The sequence below is a fragment of the Lonchura striata genome, chromosome 5 (assembly GCF_046129695.1).
Source record: "Lonchura striata isolate bLonStr1 chromosome 5, bLonStr1.mat, whole genome shotgun sequence".
NCBI classification, from domain to species: Eukaryota; Metazoa; Chordata; class Aves; order Passeriformes; family Estrildidae; genus Lonchura; species Lonchura striata.
In genome coordinates this window covers 10,763,315-10,781,118 of record NC_134607.1, presented here as the reverse complement: position 1 = coordinate 10,781,118, position 17,804 = coordinate 10,763,315, and the positions used below count along the sequence as shown (strand labels likewise).

General features: G+C 38.0%; 1 pseudogene; it reads left to right on the top strand.

The window, feature by feature from the left end:
- LOC110472978 (potassium voltage-gated channel subfamily KQT member 1-like) overlaps positions 1–17,804 on the top strand; it is a 433,209-nt pseudogene that overhangs the window by 235,489 nt on the left and 179,916 nt on the right.

The window sequence follows — 17,804 nt, the reverse complement described above, 5'->3', positions numbered from 1 at the left end:
ATTCTTACAACACAGTCCCTGCTTGTTTAGCCTTTATTTTCTTCAATTTGTAATAGTCCACTCTAACCTTTCCACTTTTAAAATACTTTGTCTCTAAACTGTGGCACCCAAGTAGGTGGTCAAGCCAATACTTTCTTTTCCCCAGCTAACACCCTGGGAAGAAGAAGCAGATTGTGTTTTCAGGAGATTCTTGCTGGAAAGCTTTCCTGGGATTATCATCACATGTCAAGGATGATGCCCATATAAAACATAGATTTCCCAACAATACAACTTCCTTGGAAAGAAAATTTTGTTTTCTTTAGTTCACTTATTTTGAATTAATAAAGGAGTCCATGGGGAAGGAGTCAGTTCTTCAAGAAAATACTCATTCTTATAATTACCATGTTCCTGCTTCCTCTCTACCCTGCCAAAATTCACCATAAAGAAGTGTGGTAATTAATTGTCTGCCAAGTGGCACAATTAATGTTCTGCAAATGCAGGATCCTTTAGGTGATACATCTGAGTTATACAATGCCCCATTATGTGTTCCAATACCAGTACAGACACACACACATGTGCTGAGAGGATGTATTGTGTTCATTTTTATTTACTTTTTATTTAGGACACTTTGATTTTCTTCCCTTCAAAGTACTTTTTGAAGGACTTAATTTCTGTGTAATAAAACTCATGGGCAAACACTCAGTAAAAGCAAAATAAGGAATGCAGTCATGGTTCTAAAAACATTTAATATTTTTCAAACTGATGCCAGTTGTGTGCATGGACAGTAATCCTGTCTAATCCCTTCCACATGTATTATCTTTGTGCACCTGCTTTCATTGTCTCACTTATCAGTTTTGAATACTTAGAACCACAATTTGCAGGAAGGCAAAGCAACAGAACAAAGCATCCACGCACTCACAGCTTGCTACACTGCAGTTTTGTATTGTAAAGATAAAACATAGTTTAACATTTCAGTATGGGAGTCAGGATCTTCCATGAGACATTTTTCCTCCCTCCTGTCCCCACAGCTGATGTCTGTGTGTGTTTGTGTTCCTTGGAAGACTGACTGAAGCATGCAGAACTGCTGTGAAAATCATCAAGAGAATGCAGTATTTTGTGGCCAAAAGGAAATTTCAGGTAAGCAGCAGGATTAATCCCAAGTGCATCTCGTCAGCTCATGGTACATTGAAGGCACTCTCAGAGTGGACTTGTCTTGGTGAAGGTTGTTGTAACAAGTCAAAGGTGCTTTTGAGGTTCTTGGATTCACCTAGTGTGGATTCTTTAATGGTGTGGGCAAAACTATCAGTGATCCATGCATGTAGTGTGCTACAAACCCCTTACTTTGTGGAGTCAGCATCATTATTTTTTACTTCTCTTTTTTTACTGCACTTGTTTTTTGGGCTTCTGCTTGTTTAACTATACTAATCTATACTTGCCCATCCACTAGCAGAAGTGAAGAAAACACTGGTGTTGGGGTGAAAAAACCTCTGTCAAGGTGTCTGCAAAAATACTGATCATAACAAGAATGTTATCAATCATCTGATCAATTAGGGAATGTTCAGTCCCGTGCTGTGCATGGCTGACAGATCAATAGGCTTCATTGGCAAGTACTGTGGGTCCAAAGTTGCTTTCATAGATGTGACTCACGTTTTCAAATGTATTTCCCAGAAAGGGACCTCATAGGTCATATTTTATACAATTGTGGAGCATCTGCTGTCTGGAAATTTGCTGTCTTTTTGAAATGTTCAGTTAATTTTCTCAATCAGGTAACAAAGTGCTCAAACTAAATGTTCTGCATTAAAAATACTGTTTCATTTTGCCTGCTTAGTGAGGCTTATGATAAATCTTGTTTGGGGTGTGATCCTGATATCATCATTCTCATCATCCACGGGTTGGAAACGCTATGGAAATGAAAAATTGACTTCTGGAATGATTTTCAAAGCCCTCATTATTTCCGTCTCAAGGTTCATGCTGTTTTTGTCCAAGAGGATGGACTGCAAGTTAATGACTTTTCATAATCCTTTTGAAGAGGTTTTAAGAAAATAAAGTTTTGAGCTGAGCACCTAAATGCAAGCGACAGAAGCCTGAGATAAAATCCCATCATTCAGAAGATTCTAAATTAGGGCAGATAGGACATCTTATATATTTTCTAATCCCATGCAAACGTGTATCTTCAGAAAACCCTATCTTTTGAAAGACTAGGAGAAGTCAGTTTGTTAAACTCAGCAAAAAATAGGAGAGTAGGATTATATTATAAATATAATATATAAAAATTGTCATTTTTACTGTAATTTATATTGTAAATATAATTGTAAAGAAATATAAACACTATGGGAAATAAAAAAAAAAAAAGGAAGAAAATAGGGACATTAGTTCTGTAAAATAAAATCAGTTTATAAACGAGTTAGGTTAAAAATTACGATATTTCAAACTACCAGAGACCTAATGTTCTGGAGCTGTCAGCCAGTGGCAGTCACGCCAAACCTTAAAAACTGAATTTCCTCAATTTATGGAGATAATTCTGTGAGTCAGTGACAGAGTAGAAGAAGAAGGAATAATCTTTTGTTTTGTCCTTTCTTGAAAAGAAATAGAAATAGAGTTTATAGGACTTCTCATGCTAGTTAGACTTTGGAAGTTCAAAGCTGTGTAATATTATTTAGTTTTGCATGCTGAATGTGGAATACTGAGCTCAGATGGCCAGGATTTGGGATTGTGAGCAGAATGAAAGTCAAAGGAGTTGTTCAAGTGCTGCATTTACCACACTTCTCTGGAAGCCCATTACCTCCTGGCTTCAGTTGTATCATTCTAACATTTCCTAATAAAAACATGACAGGGGATAGTGCCAAAGTCTGGCAGGACATAAGATGCCCAGATCTAAATCTTTATGGAAAAAGAGTCGGGGAAATTGGTGAAAGGTGATGGGAGGACTCAGGTGGATTGCAGCATTTTGCAACTGTAGGATTCGCAGCTGATGGTTTGCTAAAAGGGATAACTGTCAGAGGACTTCTTTTGAGGAGGAAAAGAAATTTCACTGGGAATGAGTAGAATTAATTATGCACATAGTAGCCCATTGGGGAGAGGGAAGAGAAAGGCTCCCCAGCACATCCAGGCTCTTCGCCATGCACGGTGTTTAAATAGAGAGTGTCCCAAGGGATTTAGCCAAAATGCTCTCCAGGCATCCCCCCTAGTCCATCTAAAGAGTGATACTGGCACTGCTTCTCAGGGTGAAGACAATAGGCTGCTTTTCTAGCCAGAAATAATGATGTGTCAGCAACTGCAAAATGTAGAGCTGGGGAAGGGGGAGAAAAAAACCTGACCAAAAACCGATAAGCTGAAAGCTGAAACCTCCCTCCCCTGCAAAGCCTCTGCTCCCAGATGCACTCAAATGTGCACACATGCACCTCCACAGCCACAACTCTTCTGAAAGTATTGGTGCAGATAAGTGCTGTCTGCAGGGAAGGCATTTTTTCATTAAGAACTCTTGCTTCTTCATTCATTGCACATGATTTGTTTCCATTCCAGTTCCATGCTTTCATTTGAAATTTCTAGGATTGTGTGGCAGCCTTCCAAGCATGACTCCAGCACATACTGTAGGTGTTCAATGCATGTGTGCAGTGGTGCATGCTAATGGCTCTGGCTGAGGCTGTGACAGAGTGCAAACAGACAACAAGATTACTAATGAGCTGTTTTCAGTAATTTTCAATTACTAGATTTGCAGTTTACCTTTGCTTTTTTTTCTCCCCCCTCCTTCTCTTCTTGAGTCAGAGCCAAAAAGGGAGACATTTTGTCCCACATTTCCCACAAGGGTTCTCAAAATGCTGGGCTTTCCAACAGGCCATGATTTGTGTTGATACCTCCCCACATACATTGATTTTACTTGCTAAAATTTCACTGTGCTGCACGTTTTATAACCATGTCACTTTCTCCAAATTCTCCAGATTTGTTTCAAAATTTGGCTGCAGTAGTTGCAGCAAGAAACCAAAGCTTGGCAGAAGCACCTGGATTCTCATTAGGATGGGAATATAGCTGGGCAGGTGGGATTTATTTCACTCTCTTGCAATTTTATCTATCCTTTTTATTTTAATTGCACCTTTTTTTCTGATCTCAAAGGTATCATGAAAGACAAAGGAGGACAGACAAAACCCACATGCGGCAGTCTCCTGAGTTATGCAGAGCATCCATCTTCTCTGTTCCTCAAGCAGCAATATTTCTGTCACCAGACATCTCTGGTCTTCAGAGATGTTTGATTCTGGGTCCAAGCACTCTGAGTTGGGCCAGTCCCTGGGGTTCAGTCCCCTGACATTATGATTAACACATGGCTTCGGGAGGAGCCAGGAGATACTGTGCATGGGAGTCCCAGATAAATTATCCATCTTAAGTTCGTGTTTCCCAAATACACTGTGAAGGGCTAATATTTTGCTCAGTGTGGAGTAACATGAAGACATGACTCTAACTGACAGTAATGGGAATCATTTGGCTTCATCTCCACAACAAATATTCACTCCCACAATGGCTGCGTATTTTTTTATTCATTACATCAACTGTTGCAAAATGACAGGAAAATAGGCAGATAAAAAGACAGAATGAAGGTCTGTCTGAAATAGAAATCCAGTCTGGACAATACTAACCTTTCAACTTGCTGCCTGCCTCTTTTCCCAGCGAGCTCAGAAGCCGTATGATGTCCGTGATGTGATTGAGCAGTACTCCCAAGGACACCTCAACATGATGGTTCGCATAAACTTCAAAGGAGGTAGGACCTGTCTACCTCATGAAATATCTGATTCCTCTAGTGCCAGCTGGCTGTAGGAGAGATGTGTTCTTAATGAACAGTAATTGTCCAAAATTGCAAGCGCAACAGGGAGCACAATATCTGGAGGATTTAACTTGGAGCGATTTTTAACCCTTTTTATGACCAAATTTACAATTATTCTTTATTCTCCTCTCCTTTTTCACCAAGTGGAATTAAAATAAATGAAGGTGCATGCTGTGAAGTTTATAGTGTGATCCAAGCTGTTCTCTCCTCTTCCCAGAAAAGGAATACTTTTCAAATAATTATTTACCTTTCTGTTTCCCCACTGTGGTTCTCCACAACTGTGAGAAATCTGTTTTGCTTGTTCTCTCTATCTGGAACTTTTCCTCTGCCCACGTTCCTCTGTGCACATGGTTTCTCCAAGTTTGGGGTTTCCAGCTGAAATATTTTGTCACAAAACTATTCTCTTCTGTTTTTTCTAAGTGATTTTCTCTTTTACAAATTAATGCTGTGGACTGGGACACCAGAATGAACTCCCCTGGCACTTAAATGAAATTTAAAAAAAAATCCTTTTGAATGGAATCTACTGTGTCAACATATATAGATATTAAATCTGCCTGCATGAGGCTCTAGGAATAGTTTGTATAGTCTTTGTTATTGGGTTACATAGGACACAGGATGACTATGTTTTAGTTACAACTTGAAAGTCTGAGAAATATTAGTACTCACAAAAATAAAAATAATAATATGGTTTGATTTTGGAGGAAAAACTCTTAAAAAAGCTAAACTGTTGACTGTGTGTGCAGAAAGTCATGCTAGTCTCATGTTTTTGCTTGTTTTGGTTTGGGTTTAGAGCTACTGTAAATTTTCATGTAAATTATGCTCCCGTGTTTAGCAACAGAGTTTAAGTTGTTTGGTAATTGCTCTGCTGGTAATTTCCTATTTGCTTTTCAGGTTAGATCAATCCTTGGGAAAGCCAGATCTTTTCCTCACAGGTATGGTGACTGCATTTTATGCAAAATTATTATCTTCATAATTTTTGGGAAAATACCCTTGGCTACAGTAATGTGGATTTATAATCCAGCCAATCATACATGAATGTAATTATGTTAATAAGCCCTGGAATGGCTGTGTAAAGATAAATACATTTCATTCAGGTGGTAGGGGAGTAAATGGAAATTAAGAATAAATGTTAAAATGTGTATTAGAAGATGATGAGATGGAAATATCCTGAGGGAAATTCTACAAAAATAGCCTTTCTATATCGTTTGGTCTGTGCCTGGGATTACAGTGTGTTTATTCCACGTAAAAAGGTTTCTTCCTTCCTGAACTCATGTCCCGTATCCACATGTGACTTGGAGCACAACTGAGGGTGGTAAAGTAATTTCAGAGCCTCTAAAACATGGCATGTTTTCAGTGGTTAATATTATCAGAACAAGGAATATCATTCAAAACACATTTTCAACATCTGATTGCTGCAGAAGGCTCAGTTGTACAATCCTTTTTCCCTGTAGCTGGTTTTGGACCACAGGAAGAGAATCTGTCAGCTTGAATATTTCTATAAATATTTATGCATGGGAATTCATTCCACAATGTGCAAGCTAAATTTATGGAAAAATGTTCCTTACCTCCAAGAATGTATTATTTCATTTCAAGTATAGTATTACCAAACTGAAACTGCAATTTGTGCTTGAAAAGACTGGTGTTAGAAGCACTTTTTATTGAGCAGTTTCTGGTTTCAGAGGAGGTGAATAATTAGAAGCTCATTGTAAAATAATGTTCTGAGATGTTCAAGAAGCTTAAGATGTTCAGTAAGTTTGGTCTCACAAAATCTTGAGTCAAAAGGGTCATAGAAATCACTGGGAAGGTCTTAGGTGGGCCTGTGGCTTTGGACAAGTGTTGGAAAGAACCTGAAGTACAAAGGAACTTACTGGAAAAGACAGAATGGTGGTTAGGGATGCAGAAGCTGGTGAGCTCAGTTAGGGAGTTGCAAGACCAAAACCAGAAGTTATTTGATTTAGTAGTTATTTTATCTAAACCCTCCACAAATCCAAAAATAATGTAAGTGGTTCCACAGAAATGGTCTGCAGAACTAAACCTAGAGTTTTAATTTACTCCTGGAGTTATCCAACCTGCCTTTACTCCCAGGATTTTCCAAGTGGTGAACAGTGAAAAGTGGGTGCAGTATTTGTTTATTTGGGGTGAAAATAGACTATTGTACTCTTCTTCTCTTAAATAAGGGTTATCCCTGAGTTTTCCTCATAATGAATGGTTTATTATATATTGAACATGGATTTTTTTTTTATACAATACTTTTCTAGGCATTGCTAAAATTCTAATTTTTAACAATATGGGTGTTTCCCCTAGACTGTTATTTTTGTACTGATGACAAGCAAAAAAAGAAGTTACAATGCAAAGAAAATTAAACTGCCAAGGAGAAAAAACATGAAATAATTTTCCTTTCCATCTCGTTTTATTTTTTTCCTTGTTTTATTATACTTCCATTCAAAGAATCTTAAGGTCTGATTCCAAGCCTGTTGAAACGAACAGGACTCTTTCCGGTGACCTCAATGGGGTTTGAATCAGTTTTTTTTATTGAAAAGTCCCTGTTGTGGACTTTGATAATATTATATAAAAGCAATTGCATCCTGTCTATAGTATTATTACCTTTCAAAAGTGAATGATGTCATAAAAGAACCAGAATCTGAATTCACTGGAAGCAATTATTGTTATTTTTCAAGTTAGTTTCTCTGAGATAAAAAAGCACTAAAAGCTGTGTTAAAACAAGATAAGGATACAAGAAGAGAATAAAAGCCATGCTGGGTCAGAGCAGTCCTGACTCCGATGGGGCCAAGAGCAAGGTGCTTTAGGAAATGTGTAATAAAAGCCTCCAGCCTTCCTGTCAGCTTTCAGCCATTGCACATGAGAGGTTTCCTGACAAGGTTGCAACGTATTTAGTCTCCAAAACGGTTTGCCCTCAACAAATTTGCCTAATTATCCCTTTGAACTTACAACGTCTGCCATATTTTTTACAAAGAATTCTAATAGTTCCACCTTCACATGTACATATTAGGAAGAAGTCTCCCTTTTTGCTTGTTTTTGTCTTGGCATCTCCTACCTTTATTTGAAACTCATACAAGGAGGAGTGGATTTAAAAACACTAAGATAATGAATCAATCTTCCAAGGACCTGGACCCTCCTTTTATGAGTATGCTCAGAAGACTCTCTCTGAGTTCCATTGGAAGCCTGTCCCAGTGTTCCATGACGCAATTTTGTCAGATGAAACAGATTTCTGTCACAATAAACATATGCCTTAATAATGGAAAGTGTTGATGTAGAGGGAAAGAGCATATTAATTGCATTTATGGAATCAACAAATTACACACATGCAATCATACAAATAAAGAGTGTCATGCTTGACCTTCACTACACACCATGGAGTTAACTGCTTTTGAGTGCAATTTTTGAGACTTACTACAGCTTTTCAGGGGCAAAGGTGAAGAATAATGCCAAGGTAAAACAAAAGATTCAGTGTTTGGGTTCAGAAAAGTACACAAAAAGCTGATGTTTATCTGCGGTTTATCTGAACCTCTTGGTTCTGCATGACACGGGTGGGAATGCCTGAAGAAAAGGTCTTTCTTGCAAAATTTTGACCATTCCATTGTTTGTTTTTTTTCCATTAAATTCCACCTAAGCTTTGTGATACTTTTCCTTTCCCATCTGTTAAAAAGAAATTGGGTCACTGTGTCTTTTAAAGCATAATAAATATGCTCATCTTAAAAAGCTTAATTTTATCTTTTTAAAGTCAATTAATTGTTGAAATGAGAGATACCCATATTTCTGCAGGAACTGATTTATCCCACCCCTCCTGGAGATGAAAATGTTTTAGCAGTTTACTTTTTAGGCTGTCCAAAGGAAATCACAAGTGCTTGATCCAGGACTATGCCTTACCTTTCTTTAATTTCTTCTATCAATCAGCTGTAAAAGGTTCTGACTGACAAGAAAAGAGACTCCAACTAAAAGCCGCCATCACTGAGGCAACTTTGTTATTTGCTAATTTTTGGGTGTAAAGGGACAATCCTGACCTTCTTTCTCAACAGCTTGCACTGTTTACAAACCCAAGAATCCAGATATTGCCATAAGCTCATCACAATCATCCCTGGATGGAGCTTTGGCAGAGCTGGAGCAAACCCAGGTGCAGAAGGCTGCATTTGCTCCCAGGTGGCAAAAAGAAGGCCGTGGTGCCTCTTGGGCTGTTCTGCTTTCTGGGATACCATTCACAAAGGTTTGGGGTGTCTTCAGCAATCTGGAGTATCCGGTCAATTTCCTCATTTTCTGCTTAAAAGAACCTGATGGTTTTCAGAAAAAAAAAAAAGAATATTTTTGAGTTAGTTCTCTTGCTGTGTAAAAATCAAGGAAGGACTCTTGCTTTATAAAGCAGAGTCATTTCCAGCTTTTACCATTTTCAGACCATCTCTCTGCAATTCATTCACTGTCCTAAAAGTCTTCATAAATACTTTTCCCTAACCAAAGGACAAAAAATTATTTTCTTTAAAGATTGGTATATTCTGATGAGATGTAGCATTCTAACTGTGTGAAAAAATAAGATTAAGGTGCCATTCCTCCTTTGATTTGGTTTCTTCCTCCTGCTCATATCAGTTTTTTTTTATTTATATCACGTGCTTCCATCTGGGGAAAGACTTATCATCACTTGAACTGGTGTGAAGCAAACATAAAAGTGTTTGAGGGGTTTTTTTTGTTTGTGTGTTTGGTTGGTTGGTTGGTTTGGTTTGGGGTTTTTTTTGCTTGTTTGTTTGGTTGGGTTTTTTTTGCAAGAGGCATATCTTGTTCTTCACTAGGAAAATAGATGGGCCAGCTTTGTGAAATATTAGGAAATTAATATAGGATTGTGTTGTTTGAAAGTAGAATACTCAAGAAAGAAAAGACTTCCAGGGAAGAAATGTCCATATTAATAAATATATTTTATTATTATTAATCTGTATTAACAACTATTCAGTCTCCTGAATTAGAATGCCTATTGCTTATTTACTAGTTTTTGCTCAGATTCAAATCTAAGTATGTAAAATAATGGGTTTGTATCATACCAACCATGTGATGCAATATTTTTTTGGTCTTTTGTTTATTTCTGAGATAAAATTTTCCCGTATATATTTTTATCCAACTATAGGGAATTGTGCTTCCTTTCATCCTTTGTCTCTGTGCCTTTCCCATAAGTGTTACAGGATTGCTTAGTTGATCTCTGTTTTAGTGCAGCCCAACACAGAGAAAAAACTCAATACTAAAGGGAAGTTATTTTGGATTACAAAGCGTAGATTGGAAAAATTTAGACATTTCATATGCAATATTTTCAACTCTGTAAAAACAAACAATCTAATGTAGGAAGTCTCAAATCATCTATCTAGAAAATACTCAAGAGAGAAACAAAAAAAATGAGCTAAAAATCACACATACTGGAGCAACTTTATCTGAATTTACCCCCATGTTTGGGGAATTGTGCACACACCACATTTGCTCTTAACAATGGTCTCTATTAGAAGGAAATGCTTGTAAATTAGGGCTGGATGCTGTTCCCCTGGGAGGCTGATAAGAAACGGAGGAGGAGCACAGCATTTTGTGACTTTCACAACCTGTGTGACAGAACAGGGGTGCATGAGACACAGCTCCCTCTGTGTGCATCATTCCTTTCTTTTCTGTTTTTCCACATCTTAGAGCAGTGCCACATGCTACAATACAGCTTCTTATCTGCTTATTTGCTCCCTATTTTCTTTCCTGTTCCACACAGCTTTCAGGAATAGCTAAAATAGGAAACACTATTAACTTGGTTTGGGATGTCTTGGTGATTATATGAAGGATGGAATTAGAGCTGGTGAGGAAGTTATTATTATTTAGAAAATGAAAAAGCTTTTTGAAGTATTTCTTCAGGTTTAGAGCACTTACTGGGGTTAGACCTAAACACACCACTGTTTAAACCACATCCCAATTTAGAAATCTTTAAAGTCGTGGGTTTTTACTGATATATACTTTGAAAGATGTAAAAGATCTGTAAAAGATGTGTTTTCATATTTACTAACTAGAAAGTAGACATCAGAGCCAATTATTTCATTTTAGGCAGAGAGGAACACAGAGATAAACATGAGCCTCAGATGCTTATATTTTAAGAAGTTTCTGAGGTTGTGAATGATGAATAGTACACAGATATGAGCCAAGCTGTGTCACTTTTTGTCTGTCCCACATTTTCTTTCCTGATTATTTTTGGTCCTGAAGGTTCTCTGGGGAAACCCTTCTCTTTTCTAAGCCTGCAAAGACCTGCCAAGGGTAGAGGACTTTTTAAAGGCTCTGGGTGGTATGCGGAGGAGAAGGAAAGTACAAAATGCTCTTTCCAGCACTGCTTTTGCCTGTTGTCCTCTGGGGTTGTGGTGTGTGCAGCACAAGTTACCTTGAGGTGAACTTTGCTGTGAACAGATCACTAAACATATCCCGGAGCAAATATAAATGATAAAGCAAATATGACTCCCTGAGAAATCCAGGAATGTGATGAGCACACACAGGCACTCACTGTGAACTCTGACACAATGTAAATTCATATCTCAGCCTACCTTCCTTCATATCCAGCCTTGTTCATGCTCTCAGCAAAATTGACTTAGTTGGCTTTAAAAACCAGGCCTTAATCACTCATGAAAATGGAGCAATGCATGCAAAAATCCAGGAGTAATTACTCCAGGTATTGGCAATATACTTTATTAGAGAAAAACATCCACCTTCCATTGGCATCAGCTTGTAAGTTATTTCAGTATCGTGCTGTGGGTTTAAACTTGTTAATGTAGTCTCCCAGCTCAGAATATGTGTGGGTTTTTGCTTCATTCCCTGTGCAATAACACCCTCAAACTATGGCATTACTTAGCAATAGATCCTGTGAACAGAAAGCATAGACCCCATTTTCTACAGTTTTCACTTCTAGCTCCCAGTCCCACCGTTTGCAGTGGAATGTGTAACTGGGCTTTACTAAGCAGGCCTCATAAAGAGTAGGAGGGAAAATGAGGATGCAAGAGCTTTTCCCAGTGTCATTCCTTTGTAAAGAGGAGATGATGGATGGATGGATGGATGGATGGATGGATGGATGGATGGATGGATGGATGGATGGATGGATGGATGGATTTCTGCCACTCCAGCCCTTGAAGCCATGGATGTACTGCCTCCTAAACAGGCAGCCCCAGTTGAAAACTATCCTGATTTCTTTATGGATAGCAAGTTTACCTTGCTCAGGCCAGTAATATTCAAAATTGCAGATGGGCCCAGGTACCTTGCCCATTCCATCCAACTACTGAAACAATTAAATAAGAAACCAATCCATCCAGACTCCATCTATATCCCTTCATGTCCAAGATGCCCTTTAGACTAACTTAATCTTGTCAGTCTGACAAATTAATCCCCTTCTCTTCAGCCACTCTCTTTCCCTTTTTTCATTCTTTCTTGTTATGTTCACGTATTTTATTCTACCCTACTATTACCAGCCTTTTTTTTTTTTTTTACTTTGAATACCATAGATATAATTCATAGTTTGAATTTATTCTCCACCTAATGAATGTCCCATTTTTATTCTTCTTTCTTTAGAAAAAGGGGTAGACAAAGGATACTACAGTATAGGAGACAGACTGATCTGGCTGGAGGATAAGGTAAGTGCATGAAAGCTTGCTTTTTTTTTTTTTTTTTTGTGCAATGATATCTGATCTAGAGACCTGTAAGATGGTATCTTGGCATGATTTACTTTAGAATTACAGGCTCCATAATAATGAATAATATCCTGATTTCTGTGAGGGAGTTGATGAAGTTATGAAGTTTCATGTGTGTGTTGTTCAGCATTAACCATTTACCTGCTATGCAGTCCTGGTTCTTGTTTGGAAAAGGAGCTGCTTTCACGTTGAAATCAAACCACACACCTTGTATACAAGTGCTGTGAACTGGCTGGTATTTGTCACACAAGAATTAGTGAATTAAATGTTAGAATCAGGAAATGTTAGTGTCGGGAATCTTTGTGAATCGCAACAGTTGATATCTCATTTACAAATCCTGAGATTCTTGCATTTTACTGCATTTTTTTGCCCTGTGCAGTTACCTTTGCACATTTCCTGCCCCTCCCTCACTGTCTTCTCCCCAGGAATATGTTCATATTTGCTATTAATTAGAGTTACTTAGCAGTGTGCCCAAGTCCAAAGCTCAGTGATCCAGGACTATTGTCTTAGACCTCTCCCAAACAACATCCAGAGCTTTTTCCACTCAAGTGGTAACAAAAATACAAGTTTGCTCAAAACTCAGACTCTATTTCTCTACCAGTGTTTTAATCAGCTCTCTTACCTACCTCTGAAAGTTCATGTCCCTCCAGCAGGGTACTTTGTGTGGGCAGGAGCTGCACAGTGGCTTTGCTGGGGGGGTGTGATGGTGCTGAGACAAAAGTCCATTTGAATTTGGTGTATCCACTGCCTGTTTGTATCCTTGTCTCACTCAAATTTGTCATGCAAATTTTCTTTTCACTTTTTTCTGGGGAAGTGAGGTGAGAAGGAAAGAGGAAAGAAATTTCTCATAATTCTTAAGAACTGCGCAACTTGCCAAAACACAGAAATTGAAATTAAACTAATACAATCAAAAATCACATTTTTAGTGATGATTACTAGGACAACATCAGACATACATGACAGTGCACTGTCAAAGGACAGATTTTCTTTGTTTTTTAGCTTTCTTGCACAGTGTCAGAGAATCAACCTATCAGATAAAGACATTATCTGAGCTAATTTTAAGGTGGATTGATCCCTTGTGCAGCCACAACTGTTCAAAGTGAAAATGGCTTTCATTCAGATAGCCTTACTCACTTTGAAAGAGATAAATTGCTCTCTGGTCTTCGTATAGTCTGTAAATTCATACCACAGCTTCATTCAGATTTCTTGAATGTGCATATAAAGAGAAACCCCCCAATACAGATTGGAAATGTTGCAATAAAAGTGTCTGTAATAATGGAGTGCTTTGAGTGAGAAATGCTGCTGGTATTGTAAATGCCTCTGGAAGCAGCAGTTCATGGTCTCCTGACTTTTCCATATTTATGAAGAAGAGAGGTGAGAAAGTTTTTAGTGTGTCTGGCCTTGGTCCAGCTTTAGCACAATATGCTGTGGCTTTGATCAATTTTATTTCAAAGCCTGACTTAGACTGCTGCAGAGGCATCTTGGTATAAGAAGAGGAATGTTACAGGAGATGCAGGAAATGCTGTGGTGACTGATCTCTGTTGCATATACCTGCTTGTGTTCTGCCTTTAATTTAGGCATGGTCTAAATAAAGTCAGTGCAACCTCAAGCCATTAGTGGGCAAGACCAAGCTGCTCTTTTGTGTAAATAATTAAACTTTAAATATTGCATGGGTACTGGTGATTTCCCCCTCTCTTTACTTATTGTTGTGGAGAAAACACGTAGCAAAGAATAAAAATGTGTTAAGTTGTTTTCATAAGATGACTCAATCATTGCAGCTTCCTTTTTGTTCTCAGACCAAACTGCAAATGTAAAATAAATGCCAGACACAGAGAGAACCCAGGCCATTTGATCTTTTAGTACAAATTATCATTCTTTCATGTGTACAAGGCTTCAGTCTCATATCCCTGTTAAGTAGACATGGTGCCGAAGAAGGGCAAATATTTGTTGTGTTGGTTTGCTTGAGGTTTTGGTGGCGTAAATTTGGGGGTGTTGGTTTGTTTGAGGTTCTTCTTGTATTTGCATCTTTTTGGCACATCAGGCTAAAATACATAAGTTTACATAATGAATATAAAGTTAAGCTTCCTAGCTATCTCAGCTATCTTTGTTTTAATGGGACAATAGAAACTACTGCATCCTGCTGTCAGACTGCTTCCCTAAATTATTTTCCCATGTCTCATGGGCTCTCCTGCTCTAACAGTTCACTTTGTAGTAACTACTTACTATGTGTCCAAATGTGAAACAATATTGGAATCGAGGACAAGCTGAGGTTCAACCTCTGAGGAGAATAAATGAAGCAAGGGCATGTCTGACATCAGGCTCCAGCTAGTGGTGAAAAATGATCCCCCCCTTGGAACTGGAAAACCTTTGGGATCAATCTCCTCCCCTGGAGAAATTATTTTAACATTCAGTCACCCAGTCTAGTGATGGCAGCCTCCCAAAAGAGTGACACATCTGATAAAAGGACACATTTTTGGACAAAGGCCAGTTGGTGCATACTGATAAAAATGCAATGCGGATTTGGGAATGTTATCTGCCTAAATGATCTGTATCAATAAGCAATGAGCACACCTCTGGTCCAGACTGACCTTCCCCACCAGCATTTTGCAGTTCATTTGTTTTAGCTGCCTCTCTTGAAGGGAATCAGAGTGTAACAAACCCATTGAGACCTGTGCGCTGTTCTGCATAAAGCCATAATTACTCTTTTTGCAAAGTAAGGGAGAGGAAGCACATATTTCTGATGGTTAAGATGAACTCCATTCCCTGGAGAGATTTTCTATTATTTCAGTAAAAACATAGCATTTGCTGTAACAAAAGACAGAGGCGCAGGTCTCTGGTGATAGGTAGAGGGTTTGAGGCAAAAATGTTTCAAAGACACAAGGATAACAGCCTTACATTCATGTGGTATGAGAGCACTGCATGCAGCCTCTCTTTTATGACCAAACAGGCTCCTTCTGGAAATTTGAAGTAACAGGGAAGAGGTGAGAACCAGTTTGCAACTCCAGCAGAAAAAAATAGTCTACTCTTTTTTGGCTGAAAGCATTGCAAAGCTGACTAAAAACATGGTGGTAGCTCTCAGGCAAAAAAATCCAAACCCTTTTTGGCATCAATGATGTTCATGGCTTCATTCCTCTCACTGACATGGCACATTGCATAGTGTGAGTTTGCCTGGAACACTTTTCAACCTGGTTTTCCTTGAGCAGGGCATAAAATTTTTATTTTGTTGTGTAATAACCTAGTAACCAAAGTAATAATCTAGTGTGGTTCTTTTCACAAAAAAAAAAAAAAAAGAAAAAAGAAAAAAGAAAAAAAAAACCAACCCAAAATAAACCTGAGATATTTGGACAAAGAATGAGGCTTCCTTCCCAACATGTGATGTGTGCCATTTGGCCGACCCCTCCTTCAGTTCCATGGCAGAGTCTAATTTTATATTGCGGTATGTAGCCATTGACAGATCCTTTTGAAATATATTAAGAGGGAGACTGGTTCCAAAATGATGTTCTAGAGCTGGCATTAGTTTCTTTTCAAAATTGTAAACTAATGCTTCTTTATGATGAAATGGGTATTCTTTCTTTTCCTTTTCTTTTCAAAATTAGAAACAAAAATCATTGTGTTCTATGTCAAACTGCATGGCAACCTATAAATAAAAACAGGAGAGAAAAGAATCTGCAAATGAAAGGTTAGAAGGGACAGCTGTGTTGTCTTTGAAAAAGAAATCTATTAGGTATTTTTATAATTATATGGCAGTCTTTTTTATGTGGTATTTACAGTTATGATTTACGTCCATATTACCATAACTATTTCCATACTTAGAGACAACATGTGATAATACTGAGAGCCAAAAGTAACCATTTGGTAGCATTTAAAAAATGCAGGAACACTAAGAGAAAACAGGGCAATAAAGCAGAACCCTTCTGAGTTTTATCCATCTGCGTAATGCAAGCCAGGACAAAAATGTCATCCAACATAAACAAATGTAGAGGTTGGATTGTGGTGGTAAACTCTCTCTTTACCAATTTAAACACCCGTTTTTGAGTTGGAAGCTAAAAAGATGGGCTCAGAGAAGAGTGGTAACAATGGAGAGATGGATGTTGGTGAATCTGATTCCTGCTGCGATTACATCAGGAGTCATTAAATAGTAAATTATTTATCATGGCAGTGCCTGGAAGCACCACCAGCTTGAAAAGCTGGTAAGAATTTCCATTCTAAACTCCTAATTTTTGACTGGGGTGATGGGCATAACTAAAATGCATTTAAAAAATAAAAGGAACAAAAAAGAAAAACAAAAGCCAAAAATTTGTGCATGATGAGTCAGTTGCAATATGAGCATGCTACACTTTTGAGGTTTCAAGAATATGTCTGAAACAAAACCCTTTGTTACCAAAATTGTGTTTTGGCACCAAGGTGTTTGTGAGTTGTTTGCCCCCAGTTCCTTAAAGATGGAGACATTCCATAACAGAAAACTGTTCAGCAAACTGCTTGCAAATGGATGTTGTCTGGATTTTCTTAGGTCAAATCCTTATCTCATTTATTCTGGAGCAGTCCAGCATAAATCCATTGACTCTGTGCCATAAGCATGATGTCATTAGAATTTTATTTTTAATCTGTTGCTGAATTAAAACAAAACAAAAATAAGGAAAAACTAAAGCCCTGATGCCTCAAGCCAAATTGTGCTTCCATTTATGCCAGTGAAATTACTCAGGATTTATGCAGGTGTAAATGGCAGCAAATTTCTTAAATGGCTTTAACAATATTCCAGCTCCTGTGTTCACATCCTGCTCATCAAGAGCAAATTGGCAGAGATGAGGTGAAAGCAGAAATAGGGACTCAAACATTTCAGAATTAATCTGAGTGAAATAATTTTTTTCACCTATTATGACTAAGGGAATCTTTGTGGTATGCTGGGTATTGTAGAACTGAAATTGTATTCTTGTAACTGAAATATCAAGATGAGTTTTTAATCTGCAAAGTAATGAAAATTTAACTGCTTACATCTCAGCCACACAACTGTTTCTAGTCTGCTCCTGACTCCTCAGTGCAGAGACGAACTATTGTAGTCCTGACTTCTTCTGACTGTCTGGGATGGGCTTATGCTTCTCAGATATACCTTGTTTGGTACAGTTGAGAGGGAAAGGTTGGGTTTGAGCTGCCTGGTTTTGATGGTAATTTCTGGAGGATCAGGCAAAAATAAGAGCTAACTCTAATACCGTTTCAAGTAAGGAAGAGACAGATCATGTATTCTGAGGCATAACAAAAAGAATCCTCCCTCAATGTTTCCCTTATTTTTTTTGTTGTGGAGCTTTATCACATGTGGTACTTGGTAG